The sequence below is a fragment of the Canis aureus genome, chromosome 2 (genome assembly GCF_053574225.1).
Source record: "Canis aureus isolate CA01 chromosome 2, VMU_Caureus_v.1.0, whole genome shotgun sequence".
NCBI lineage: Eukaryota > Metazoa > Chordata > Mammalia > Carnivora > Canidae > Canis > Canis aureus.
This window is the reverse complement of record NC_135612.1, coordinates 53,359,200-53,374,170: the sequence shown is the minus strand read 5'-3', so window position 1 is coordinate 53,374,170 and position 14,971 is coordinate 53,359,200. Positions and strand designations below refer to the sequence as shown.

At 45.6% G+C, this 14,971-nt stretch overlaps 1 long non-coding RNA gene across 1 annotated transcript in view; it reads right to left on the bottom strand.

Annotated features, from left to right (window-relative positions):
• Window positions 1-14,971, bottom strand: part of LOC144297877 (uncharacterized) — a 73,395-nt gene that overhangs the window by 34,005 nt on the left and 24,419 nt on the right. The window lies entirely within an intron of this gene.

The following is a 14,971-nucleotide window of genomic DNA, read 5'->3' as shown; positions in this document are numbered from 1 at the left end:
AAAGTACCAAGGTCTTGAAACTGTCCAGATCCCAGGCACAGACCAGCCTCACTGCTCACCCCCTTCCACCAAGTCCCTGATCCCGAAGGTCAGAAATGAACTGGGGAGACAGATCCATAAACGTAGACTTGCAAGACTTAAATGATGGTATGCTAAGAGCAATTTTAAGTTCGTTCATTCATTCATTCATTCATTCATTCATTCAGTACTTCCCTTGTACTACCATATGCACACCCTGCTCTAATCACTGAGGATACAGAGTTGAACCAAATAGACAAAAATCTCTGCCCTTTTGGAGCTTGCATTTTTTCCTTTGTTATTGAGGAATAATTTACATATAGTGAAATATATTAATTCTAAGTGTAAAGCTTGATGCATTTTTATAAATGTATACATCTGAGTATCCACCAGTCAATAACTGCCCCCCCACACACCCCAGGTAACTACTCTCCTGACTTCTTTCACCATCAATTAAATTTACCTGTCTTCGCACAGCAAAGCAAACAATCAATAAAACAAAGGCAATCTATGGAATGGGAGAAGATATTTGCAAATGACATATCTGATAAAGGGCTAGTATCCAAAATATATAAAGAGCTTATGAAATTCAGCACCCCAAAAAAATGAATAAACTAATTTAAAAATAGGCAGAAGACATGAATAGACATTTTTCCAAAGAAGACATCCAGATGGCCAACAGACACATGAAAAGATGCTCAATATCACTCATCGTCAGGGAGATACAAATCAAAACTACATAAGATATCACTTCACACATGCCAGGATAGCTAGAATCAACACCACAGGGAAAAAGCAGGTGTTGGTGAGGATGTGGAGAATGGGGAACCCCCCTGTATTGTTGGTGGGAATGCAAACTGGTGCAGCCACTGTGCAAAACAGTATGGAGGTTCCCCAAAACATTAAAAGTAGAACTACCCTACACCCCAGCAATCACACTACTGGCTATTTACCCAAAAAAATACAAAAACACTAATTCAAAGGGATACATGAACCCTTATGTTTATAGCAACATTATTTACAATAGTCAAATTATGGAACCAGCCCAAGTGTCCATCAATAGATGAATAGATAAAGAAGATGTGATATATATATGTGGAATATGGAATATTATTTTGCCATAAAAAGAATGAAATCTTGGCATTTGCAACGACATGGATGGAGCTAGAGAGTATTATGCTAAGCGAAATAAGTCAGAGAAAGACAAATACCATATAATTTCACTGATGTGGAATTTAAGAAACAAAACAAATTAGCAGAGGGGTAAAAAAGAGATGTAAACCAAGAAAGAGACTCTTAAGTCTAGAGAACACATTCCTGATACCAGAGGGGGTGGGGGAAACAGGTGATAGGGATTAAGGAGGGCACTTGTGATGAGCGCCAGGGGTTGTATGGCGGTGTTGAATCCCTATATTGAACACCTGAAACTAATATTACACTGTATGTTAACTAATTGGAATTTAAAACTTTAAAAAAACTAGGATCCCTGGGTGGCTCAGCGGTTTGGTGCCTGCCTTTGGCCCAGGGCAGGATCCTAGAGACCCGCGATCGAATCCCATGTCGGGCTCCCGGTGCATGGAGCCTGCTTCTCCCACTGCCGGTGTCTCTGCCTCTCTCTCTCTCTCTGTGTGTGTGACTATCATTAAAAATTTAAAAAAAAACTTTTAAAAAATTGCCTGTCTTTAAAATTGATGTAAATGGAGTTGTAAGGCACGTATTCTTTGTTGTTTTTTAAGATTTTATTTATTTATTGATGAGAGACACAGAGAGAAGGGCAGAGACACAGGCAGAGGGAGAAGCAGGCTCCCTGCAGGGAGCCCGATGTGGAACTCAATCCCAGGTCTCTAGGATCATGCCCTGGGCCAAAGGCAGCACTAAATCGCTAAGCCACCCAGGCTGCCCAATGAATGGATCATTTTTAATGCTCCCAGTCCTCTATGCAACAAAATTAGATTCAGCAATAATAATGAATAGTAATAATAATAGCAAGGAAAGAGACACTTTTATTTTATTGCACTTCATGTACATGTAATCACACCAGCAAAAAAATTAAAAATACAATAAATATTACCATACCAGAAACAGGATTACTGTTAAAGTATGTTAACTTTTGGGCACTGGGTGTCTTGGTTGGCTGGGTCTACTTTCAACTCGGGTCATGATCCCAGGGTCCTGGGATTGAACCCTGGATTGGGCTCTCTGCTCAATGAGGAGTCTGCTTCTCCCTCTGCCTGTGTGTGTTCTCTCTCTCTCAAATCTTTTTTTAAAAAGTATGTTAACTTTTTTTTTTTAATTAAGTAGACTCCCCTCCCAATGTGGGGCTTGAACTCACAACCCCAAGAGTTGCATGTTCCACTGACTGAGCCAGCCAGGTGCCCCTACCGTTCTCAATTTTAAACACAAAAATGCCAGTAATCCCATAAAATGATGGAACTAAAGTACCTTAGGTTCTGTTTGTCTTTAAAATCATGGTGCTAACATTATCTCAAATACCCAGTGAAGTGCAGGTCGTGCCATACCACAGGGACCGGAGACAGGAACTGTAATCTGAAAAAGGTTGCATGGTTCTGTACCTTTAGGAAATTATTCTCAAAATAAATGCAGGTATGATGGAATAGGATTCAGCCATAAAAAGCAATGAAGTAATCATATACATGTGACAGCATGGATGAACCTTAAAATATTTATACTAAGTGAAATAAACCAGACATAAAAGGACAAATCCTATAGGATTCCACTTACACATGGTACACATGGACAAATTCATAGAAATATATTAGAGGTTACAAAGATGGAGGAAGGGGTGGCGAGTGAGTGTTTAATGGGTAGAGCTTCCCTTTGGGAAGATGAGAAATTCTGGAGATGGGTGGTGGTGAGGGTTGCACAACAATGTGAATGTAATTAATGTTGCTGAATTGTACATTCAAACATGGGTAAAATGGCAAATTGTAGATTACATGTATGTTACCACAATTAAAAACAATCTCTCAGTAAATAAATAAATGCACAGAACCCACATGTGTTAGGGGCCATGTGTATAACTGGACATCCTCCAAATTAACTTTCATGTAGAATGCAATGTTAATGAAAGCTTATGTACTGTAAATATGCTAATTTGACGTTTATAAATGTATTTTTAAAACTCCAAGTAATCACAGCAATTGTTTAGAACCTTAGACCAAAATAGATGTTCTGGGGCAGAGGATACTTTACTGTTGTTTGGAATGGCTGATCCTGGTGCACAGTGATAAGAAAAAGCAGATTGACTTCTTTGTTTTTTTGAGACTTTATTTTTTATTTATTCATGACAGACACAGAGAAAGAGGCAGAGCCATAGGCAGAGGGAGAAGCAGGCTTCCTATGGGGAGCTGGATGCGGGACTTGATCCCAGGACCTAGGCCAAAGGCAGATGCTCAACCACTGAGCCACCCAGGTGCCCCAACTTTTTTTTTTTTTACAGTAAACTCTGCCCCCAGTGTGGGACTCAAACTCACAACCCCTGAGATCAGGAGTCAAATACTCTACTGACAGAGCCAGCTGGAAGCCCCCAAAGCAGATTGACTTCTAGTTGTTTTTATTACTGCTAAATTCTCTACGAGCACCTCCTTACTGCCTGCATGCTAATTGAACTGCAGCTACCATTTCACTTTGGATATATGCCTAAGAGTGGGATTTCTGGGACTAGAGTAAGGGTATGTCTGGTTTTTACTGGTTTATTCTCCCACTGGTTGTGTAGGAGTTCTCCAGCTGCTCCATATCCTTGACAAATTTTCTTACTGCTGATCACTTCAATTTTAGTCTATGATGAGTATCATAGAATCTCACTGAGGTTTTATTTTGTATTTCCCTGATGACTAATAGTGTTGAGAGCGTCTTCATATGCTTACTACTCCTTTGAATAGCCTCTTTTTCAAGTCTTTCGCCCACACTTTTGTTAGGTTGGTTTTCCTTTTCTTACTGATTTGAAAGAGATCTTTATATATTCAGGACATGAGTCCTGTGTCTGATATATGTTTTGTGAAAGTTGTCTCTTGCCCTTTCATAGCCTTTTTAAAAGGAATTTATTTCTTTGACAGAGAGAGAGAGTGCACACAAGCCCAGGGAGCAGCAGGCAGAGGGAGAGGGAGAAGCAGACTCCCCAAGGAGCAGGGAGCCCATGCGGGACTTGATCTCAGGACTCTGGGATCATGACCTGAGCTGAAGGCAGACACTTCACCAACTGAGCCACCCAGGCACTTGTCCTTTCACTCTCTTAATGGCATCTTTTGATAAACAGAGGTTTTTACTTTAATGAAGTCTAATTTGCAATTAAAAAAATTACAACCAAAAAAAAAAATTACAACCAATAGTGTACTGTATGTTAACTAAAAGTTAAAAACAATTATAGTAAGTGCCTTTTATGTCCTGCTCGAAAGATCTTTGCCTCTTCATAAAGATTCCTTCTTGTGCTTTCTTCCAGAAGATTTACTGGCTTAATTTTCACAGTTAGGACTATGACCCATCTTGAATTAATGTGTATGGTGCGAGGAAGGGATTAGATCTCACTGGTCTTTTTCCCTCATAAGTATGCATAGAAAAAACCACTCTGTCCCTCGCGGAATTGCATAGGCATCTTTGTTGTAAATCAAGTTACCATATATGTATCACTCTATCATGAACAATTTTAAAGATACTAATTTCCAGACCCTCAACTTCTCTAGGTTCTCCTTTCTAAAATGAATCTGTTTCATTCATTCATACAGTCAAACATCAAGCCAGTTTTTCCTTCTCATCTCACTTAGCATTCCAAGTAAGGGTTACTTTTCACTCAACCCCACTCTGACCATGGTGGGTCATCTAGATGTGTACAAACCACTGGGGACCCAAACAAAGGGTCAGTTAGAGTGTGTGTACTTCTGAGGGAGAGACCCCTTCAAAAAAGCACACCAAGCATCAGCTATAAATATTGATAGGGCAGCATCTTATTATATTGAAGGGACCAATTCTTGGTGACAAGACTCTGTGCACTATTTAGCTTAGAAGTAGAATATGGGGGCAACCCGCATGGCTCAGCGGTTTAGCACTGCCTTCAGCCCAGGGTGTGATCCTGGAGACCCCGGATCGAGTCCCACAGCGGGCTCCCTGCATGGAGCCTGCTTCTCTCTGCCTGTGTCTCTGCCTCTCTCTCTCTCTCTCTCTCTCTCTCTCTAGGTCTCTCATGAATAAATAAAATCTTTTTTAAAAAAAGAAATAGAATATGGAAGTGAGATGGTTGTCACAAAGCTATGTAGTAATATATTTATTAGAACTGAGAAATGTATCCAGATTTTCTTTTGACAGAGAGTCTCATTGGACTGACTGGTTTGGCAATGAATTCTGGCTTTGCTAATTAGCTTTATGGCAGACCTTTTCCATAAATTAACCAAATTTGAAACTCTGAGCTTCTGGAAAAAATATATATAAGATGCAGGAAGTTATGTTTTTGCAGCTATTAAAATTATGATTAGGGGCCCTTCGGTGGTATAGTCGGTTAAGCATCAGACTCTTGGTTTCAGCTCAAGTGGTAATCTCAGGGTCATGAGATTGAGCCCCAAGTTGGGCTCCACACTCAGTGCAGAGTCTGCTTGAGATTCTCTTTCCCTCTCTCTGCCCCTCTGCTTATGCTGTCTCAAATAAATAAATCTTTTTTAAAAAAAGGTTTTATTTATTTATTCATGAGAGACACAGAGAGAGAAGCAGAGACATAAGCAGAGAGAGAAGCAGGCTTCCTGTAGGGAGCCTGATGTGGAACTCGATCCCAGAACCCTGGGATCATACCTTGAGCTGAAGACAGATGTTCAACCACTGAGCCACCCAGGTGCCCCCAAATAGATCTTTTTAAAAAATAAAATTATGATGAAAAATATAGACATCAACTTAAAAACATGGAAGGGAGTATGTTGTTTTCTAAAATCCTTTTAGCGGGCACACAAGCATGAAAGTCTGGAGACATGTGATCTAGGGCAGTGTTTCTCAAGTCTGGTTACAATTGGAATTACTTGGAGGAGTTTAAAAGATGATGCCTGGGCTTCATTCCAGGCCAATTAAAAATCAAAGAAGCTGGGAGTGTGTACTTTTTAAAAGCTCCTTAATTGATTCAAAGGGCAGCCAGGCTGAGAACCACTTGCTTCACTTGCTTCCTCCTCCACCCTGCTCTGTTCCACTCAATCTAAACTCTTGTCCCTTCCTCCGCACCCAGCACCCGAGGCTGTCTCCCTGACCCACACCCATGTCTAACTCCAAGCCTAGACATCCCCTCTTGGGCATTTATATGCTTTCAAATACAACACATCCTAAACCAGGCTTGGCAACAATTTGGATTATGCATCAATCAAAAATGTGGGGGTGAACACCTCAAAATATGTATATTAAAAATAAACCATATATATATAACTATGTTAATGTCATGTGCATCATTAAGTGTCTATAAAATAGAAAATATATGAGATTAAAAATGAGTATAAATACAAGTTCTAATATCTTCTCTCCACATCTTATGACCGCTGTGTTTTTGCACATGCTGGTCCCTTCTCCTGGATTTCCCTTTCCTTGTCTTTCACTATGAACTTCTACTTATTCTTCAAGAGCCACCTTCCACACCTCTTCTGAGACTCCACTGCAGAATCTTCCTACCTCCACAGTGCCCCCAGGAGACTCTCTACAGGCCTCTATCTTTACACCTACTGTGCTATGTTATGGCATTTGGATGTCTGTCTCTCCTAGGAGCTCAGGAACACATCCTCGCATAGGACCTGACTCATGGTAGGTTTGCAATAAGTGTTTGTTGAATGAAAAAAAAAAATGTTTGTTGAATGATAAAGTGAGTGAAGAAGAGATGGTCAAAATCTCTAACCACCAGTATGGCAGCAGGGTAGGGCTGGGGTAGGGGTGAGGGTTCTGGAAGGTCCCTATTAGAAGAGTGTTGAGTCTTCAGTGGCTGGTTTGGAGGAAGCCAGGGGTCCAGGTCAGCTGGGGTGGAGAAGCACGCTGGTTTGGTCATACCACTGCGTACTGGCTGCACTTTAGTGCCAATGGCAAATTTCCAGAGGCCTGGCTGTCCAAGGGCTGAGTCCTTTTTAAATTGTATGGAGAGAAGCACCTCCATCTGGGCTTCAGAGAGAACTCCAGCTGCCCTGCCTGGGGACATAGAGGTCAGCCCCTGTGTAAGATCCTGCCCTTTGTTACATCTGACTGTCTGCAATGCCAGGCCTGGTCAGGAACCCTGGGACCACTGGAACCCCCTGAAGCATGTTACAGGTTGGGACAATGAGGCACTGACAGAAGAGGAGAGACATTCCCTGGACCTGAGGGTGATGAGCAGGGCATGGCCTGTCTCTGGTGGATCTCACCTGTCCCAGTGGGGTTGAATGATAAAGTGAGTGAAGTCACTCTGTCTTCAGTGTCACTCTGTCACTCACTGGACTCCCCAAGGACAGCAGCCAGGGCAGCAATGGAGGCAAAAGCAGCATGGGCGGAAAAGCCAGGTCCAGCCTCACCTTCCCAGCTCAGTGGGAGGAACTTGCAGAGGTAGCACAGAACTCACACCAGGGCTTGTCCGCCTGCCCACCTTGGGAGCAGAGGCTCAGCGCTCCAGCCCAGAGCAGGACTATGCCAAGAGCTGCCTTTCAGCTTAGGGCATAACGTAGATGCTCTGCCCCACTGTCTGGCAATGTCTGGAGACATTTGTAGTTGTTTCAACTAGGAGTGCAGCGTGCTACTGGCCACTGGCATCCAGGATGCTTGGATGCTGTTAAATATCCTGCAATGTGCAGGACAGCCCTCACAACAGAGATTTATGGGGCTGGAAATATCACCATGCCCAAGCTGAGAATCCCCCCCACACACACCTTCGTCCTTCTACATCTTTCCTTAAATTGTCCCACTGTCTACCTGGCATGCCCTGCTCTGCTAAGCCAGCTTGTTAAACCCCTTCACGGCTGAGATCACATCACCTCCTTTCCCACACCTGCCATCCTCTAGCTGTGAGACATTAGGCCAATGGTTTAAACTCTCAGAGTCAGAGTTTCCATCCTGTTAAAAAAAAAAAAAAAATCCCACCTGCATGGTCAGCCATTGTTAGGAGGAGACACAGTGATGCCCAGGGAAGGCCTAGCTCTGTGCTTGGCTCCTAGGAGCTCCCAGTTCACAGAGCTGCTGTCGTAATTTCTGTGTCTGCCTTCCCTGGACCCCACCCCCACCTCTAATTTGTTGGTGAGTTCTTGGACTCCTGTACTCACACCATTCTCTGCGTCGACAAGGGCCACCACCCACAGCCCTAGCATGGAGTGGGTGGGCGCCTCTTATGTGGCCCCTAGGCAGCAAGGAACACAGAGAGCCCTGTGGGTCCTGCAGGGTTCAAAAGGTAATCAGGCAAAGTGTGTGCATGGGATTCCCCCTGAGGCTAGGACTCTGTGGCTTCTGCCCCAGGCCTTGGGGAGGCAAAATTTTTCCCCCACAGATCCAGAGATTTCCAATGACAGCCCCATAGGGCTTTTCTCCAACCTTGTTTACAAATTTCAAACCTCCAGAAAAGTTACGAGAATAGTCCAATGCACATGCGCCTGCCCTTCACCTGGATTCACCACTCTTGCTTCTTCTCAATCTGTATACACACACTCACACACACACTTGAGAGTTGTAGATATGACATTCTGCTTCTAAATGCTTCCCCAGACACCATCTAAGAACAAGCACATTCTCCTAGATGGCCACCAAACAATAATCATACTCATAAAACTTCACATTGATAAATCCCTCAGCTAGTGGATGGTTCATTTTTAGATTTCCCCAGTTGTTCCAACAGTGGGGTTTTTTTGGGGGGGAGGTGGTTTTTTTTTTAAGATTTTATTTATTTCACAGAGAGAGAGAGAGAGAGCACAGGCAGGAGTGGGAGAGGGAGACGCAGACTCCCCGGAAGCAGGGAGCTCGATGCAGCACTCCATTTCAGAACCCTGAGATCATGACCTGAACTGAAGGCAGAAGCTTAACTGACTGAGCCACCCAGGTGCCCCCAATAGTGGGTTTTTTTTTTTTAATAGCCCTTGTTTTGATCCAGGAGCCAGACACAGATGAGTCGAAGCATTGTGTGTGTCATGCCTTCATAACTCAGTTCCCCTTCTTTGATCATCTGAGATATCTACTTTTTTTTTTTTTTTTAAAGAATCCAGGCCAGTCGTTTTGCAAACTGTCCCTTGGTTTGGGTTTGTCTGCTGCTTCTGCATGACTGAATTCAGGGCAAGTGTTTTTGGCAGGAATAGCATGGATGGGATGCTATGTCCTTTTCAGAGCAGCCCACCAGGCAGAGAAAATAAGATGGCCAGTTTCCCACTATTGGAGACCATATTTTTGATCCCACAAGTTGTCACAAAGGAGGGAACATGGCAGAGAGGGCTGCATCCTCTCCCTTACCCACAGGCTGGCCACACTGGAGACCTCCCCATGGGTGTGGGGAGGTGGCATTCTCTGTGGCTCTACCAGAATGAAGGGGATGGTGCATGGCCAGAACTGCTTCCCAGGGCCCTAACCCCTGGTCCCAGCTCTGCAGTTCTGGGGAGGGCATGGGACTCCCCCTCCAGGACCCTTCTGCAGAATTTTCAAAGAGCACCAGAGGAGAATGCCATCAGCCAGCTCATAGAAGTCACCCCTAATTATATTTATGATTCTGCAATTTACAAGGGACTTTCCCATTCATTTCTACTTGCAAATGAGAACTACCGTTTCCTCCTGCAACTGCCTTGCTGTGTTAAAATATTGTGGGCCTTAGAGTCATCCAGACCTCCTAGCCATCCTGAGAGGTGAGTACTATGTTGCACCATTATGTACATGGGAGGATGGAGTCACAGAGCAGTTACGTGGCTTGCCCAAGTTCACCCAGCTAGGAGGTGACAGCATTGGCCCTCAAGCTCTGGCCCCCTTGTACCTCTCTCTGGGCCAAGGTGCTAAGCACCACGCTGTTGTTCTCCTTGGAGCATCACAGCAGATTGGAGTGGTGAGCAGGGCAGGTACCCATTTGCAGATGGAGGAAATAAGGCCCAGAGAGATTGTGTGTACTGGCAAATTAGTAGCACTGGAATCAGCCTCAAGAACTTGTGAGACCTGGCCTAGTGCCCTTGGCACACCCTCAGGTGGGTTGTGGGACCCAGGCCAGAGATGCCAAAGGTGCTGATGGTGATCTGCCCTGAGGGATCGGCACAGGGAAGAGCCATGGCAGTGACTATCCCAGCACAGCTCCCACTGCATGGCCACCGTGCTTGGAGCGGGGTGACCCTGACACAAAGCAGGACAATCTGAATCACCTCTGGCCCAAACCATGCTACCACCACCACCACCACCACCACCACCACCACCACCACCGCCACCACCACCACCTCCAACCTTGCCAGACCATATAACTGCCACACCCCGCTCTCCGGCTGGGGAGGGAGCCATCTCAATTCATCATTCCCGCCTGTCATCCTCACTTGTCAAGTCACCCACATTTTAGGAGGAAGTGGCTAGCTCCTCTGGCAAACCCCTGCCTGGCCCGATAGACCTGAGCAGCCAGTTTCTTGAACCCTGGTCTCAGAGGACATGCCCAGAATTCCAGCCTGCTGGTGGTCAGAGGAAGCACCAGGTCAGGCTGGGGAAGTGGCCTGGAATCATTTGGTTGGGGAAGCCAGATGGCAGAGAAGGAAAGGTCTATCTCCTACCTGCTCTGCACGTCCTAGATCAGTTCTCCTATTCCAGGAAGCCCACTCTGATGGGCACAGGGGCGTGTTTCCCAACTACATGGGAAAGTCCTTGATTCTGCTTTAACCACCAGGGCAAATCACTTGTGCCTCCTCTTGTATAGCACAAAGTAGGGGGCATCTTTGTGAGACTCTTCAGGCCTAATACTGAACTGTGTATGCAGTAGGTGCTCTGGACACACTCAGATTACCGAATACATTGAAAGAGTTCATTCATTGATTCAAAAAGTCATTAATGAGTAACTATGTTGAGTTAGACTCTCTTCTAGGGGCCCTTGCCCTGGGGGCTGACATTCTGGTACAGGGGGATAGACCACAGACAGATAGAGGAGCAGATCACATGAGGCCAGTGCTAAGAGGAAAGAGGAGATGAATGCACGAGATGACAATTGGGGATAGAAGAAAGTGAACAAAGGGCCCAGAGGAGAGAGCTCCCTTCTTCCCCCCACCCCAGCTCCAGCCCCCCATCACATCGGGGAGGATAGACTCTCTGCAGGGGGCCAGCCTCATCACAGGTGGGGCAGCCTGCTGGCCTGGCCTTACTTTGGTAGGCGCAGAGAAAACAATCTGGACGGAGATTCTTCTTCTAGATTTCTAGAAGTGGCCATCTCCCCGGCCCCAGGGGCACCAGAAATAAAGCTCCTGGCCATTGGTGAGGGTTGGAGCCAGGGGTGGGCACTGAGAACGCAGTCTACCAGAAGACCATGGGCAGCAGCCAATGAAGGGAACAGCTGCTCTGGGACAGTCAGGAAAGTGCAGCAGCATCAAAACGCTGCTGAGGGGGCCATGCCCCCAGGTCAGGGATGAGGTGGGACCAGAGCCAGCAGAAGAATCTTTTCTTTCTCTCTCTTCCTCCCTCCCTCCTTCACTTCCTCCCTCCACATCTTATCCTTCCTTCCCCAGTGTGACCTTCCCTGGTCCCTGCATTTACTTGACATTCCCAGCCCTCCCACAGTCCACTTTCCACATCCTTGTCCTGCTTGGCACTTGTCACACTGGCACATACCATGTACTTCTCTATTGTGCTTGCTTTTGTCACCTCCCACCCCAATAATTTCCATGGGGACAGGGATTTACCTCCTAGCACCTAGAATATAGTGCCTGGGATACAGTTAGGTGCTCAAAGAATATCATCCTCCACCTCCTTCAACCTTGCTCTGCATGTAGCTGTGCTGTGGGCAGGGGAGAGAGTTAGATGTAAGATGCATTCCTCTCCTAAAGGAACTTGTGGCCCCCTGAGGAATGGATGACTCCGCCTTTGTGCTCCCAGGACATCATTTCCAAACATCCCCAGCCCTTGCCTCCTGCCCCTCATTCTCCCCTGGCTGTGTGCTTAGATACCTCTCTCTCTGCAACAGGTGTGGGTACTTGAAACCAAACCTTTCTTCTGCCCCGCCCAGAGCAGGGGTGAGCAGCATATGTGGTGACTTAGGACAGCCCTAAGTTTGAATCTCAGCTCAGTTTCATCTGTAGGATGGAGCTCCATCATCCACTTTGCAAGAGTTTCATTGAGAACTAGAATGAATCTAAAAGGTTTGGCCAAGCAAGCATGTAAAAAATGGCCCCTCTTGCCAGTATCGCTCCTCCATGTCTGGCTGTGTCTTGAAGCCGGCTACTTCTCTTGCTAAGGGAATGGGGGACACCCTGTTGCCTATGTGGGTGCAATGGGACCACAGTTGAGTTCCCAGCACCTTTTTTTTTTTTTAAGATTTTATTTATTTATGAGAGACACACAAAGAGAGGCAGAGACAGAGGTCAAGGGAGAAGCAGGCTCCACGCAGGGAGCCCGATGTGGGACTAGATCCCAGGACCCTGGGATCACGCCCTGAGTCAAAGGCAGATGCTCAACCACTGAGCCGCCCAGGCGTCCCGAGTTCCCAGCACCTTGATCAGGAGCTCAGGCTCAGATGTTCTGCATGGCACTCCCAGCTTTTACAAATCTGGGATTCAAACTGGCAGTGGTTTTTTATAATCCAGCGTTGGTGAGGGTGCACAGGTGCCATGCAGCACATGACACACATGCTTTGTTTGGAGGACCTTTAGCAACATGTATCAAAGCAATTTAGCCTCTGGAAACTCACAGAAATCCATACAAAGACCTATACACCTGGGTGTTCATGACAGGGTTATTTATTATACCAAACAAACCCAAAGGAACCCCATTGTCTAACACTAGGGGGTTGGCTAAATAAGGCATGGTATATCCTGCCATTAAAAATGGTATAGAAGGGATCCCTAGGTGGCGCAGCGGTTTGGCGCCTGCCTTCGGCCTAGGGCGCGATCCTGGAGACCCGGGATCGAATCCCACGTCGGGCTCCCGGTGCATGGAGCCTGCTTCTCCCTCTGCCTGTGTCTCTGCCCCTCTCTCTCTCTCTCTCTCTCTCTGTGACTATCATAAATAAATTTAAAAAAAAAAAAAAATGGTATAGAAGAATGAGAATACAGGAAATGTTTACAAAATACTAAGTGGATAAAGTAGCTAGATATCAGTATTACAGTATGGATTTCTTGTTCCCTTTCTCTGTCTCATGTTAGGGTTGTCCATAGGTAGAAGAATTACAGCTGGTTTTCTTGTTACTTTCTGTATTTTCCAAAATCTCTACAGTGTTACCTTTTTTAATTTTTAAATTTATTTTCAAAGATTTTATTTATTTGAGAGAGAAAGAGAGAGTGCTCACGCACACGAGTAGGGTGAGAAGCAGAGGGAGAAGCAGACTCCCCTCTGAGCAGGGAGCCCGATGCGATGCGGGGCTCGATCCCAGGACTCCAGGACCATGACCAGAGCAGATGCTTAACCCACTGAGCCACTCAGGTGCCCCGAGTATTTCCTTTTATAAAGAAAAATTAGAAAATCAAATTTATTTTGACAAAATATAGACTAAGCATAGATTTCACTTAAACCAAAAAAAAAAAATTTTTTTTCCACTTAAACCCTCTGGTTTCTTCACCTGAAGATCACACATCTTAACCAAAAGATAATTCCTGATCAAGCTCAACTAAAAAAAAAAAAAAAAAATATATATATATATATATATATATATATATGTAAAGAAAGTCTAAAGGCCCCTGCTGTTTATGCTCCATTTATCCCATCTCCACCCCAAGTATCTGATCTGCCCTTCTCAGTCCTGCCCTGTGTCCTGAGCAGCTAACCCCCAGGGACTGTGTACCTGTGGCTCCCTTATCAACTGGGAACAGGTAGGGGTTGGAGTATTTCTTCTCAATTCCTATCCTATCTATATCTCCTTTTATGGTGATGGCTACACTGCCCCCCCCCCCCACACACACACACACACTCTACTCTCTGACCCGCTAAGGACTATATATAAATATATATACTATTTCTTAATACCTTCCCCCTTTTTTTTTTTTCAGGAATAATTTTAGATTTACAGAAAAGTTACAAAGACAATACAGAGTTCACCTTTACCAGGCACTCTGTTTCCCCTTCTAACATCTCACATAAATGCCTGGTACAGTCGTCACAACCACAAAACCCACATGAGCACAATAACTATTAACTAAACTTCAGACCTGGGGCACCTGGGTGGCTTAGTGGTTGAGTGTCTGCCTTCCACTCAGGGTGTGATCCTGGGGTCCTGGGATGGAGTCCTGCATCTGGCTCCCCGTTGCTGTAGGGAGCCTGCTTCTCCCTCTGCCTATGTCTCTACCTCTCTTTGTGTCTCTCATGAATAAACACTAAAATCTTAAAAAAACAACAACAACACTAAACTTCAGACTTTATGTGGATTTCACCGGCTTTTCCACTAACATCATCTCTCTGTTCCAGGATACAATTCACCAATTGTATGAACTGTCACGCTTCTTCCAGGCTTCTCTGGTCTATGCTGGTTCTTACACTTTTGTTGGTTTTTCATGTACCCTGTAGGAACTTTGGGATCAGTAAAAGGGAGGGATGGTGGTGATGCTGGTGATGCTGGTGATGCTGATGAGCGCTGTCGAGGAATGCCTCCGTTCTTCTCTCTGTAGGAGGCAGATAACCTGGCCTTTTCTGTCTCGGATCCTGATGCGCGGAACAAAAAGGGAAAGGCAGGCTGCGGGGAACGGAGGAGATCCACCGAGGTTGAGGCGCCTCCATCCCCTCCCACTTGCCTGCACTCTCCGCCCCTGCTCCCGCCGCGGGGCCCCCGACCGGAGAGGCTGGGGGGCGGGATGGAGGCGAGCCCCGAGCCCGCGGTCCCCTTGCC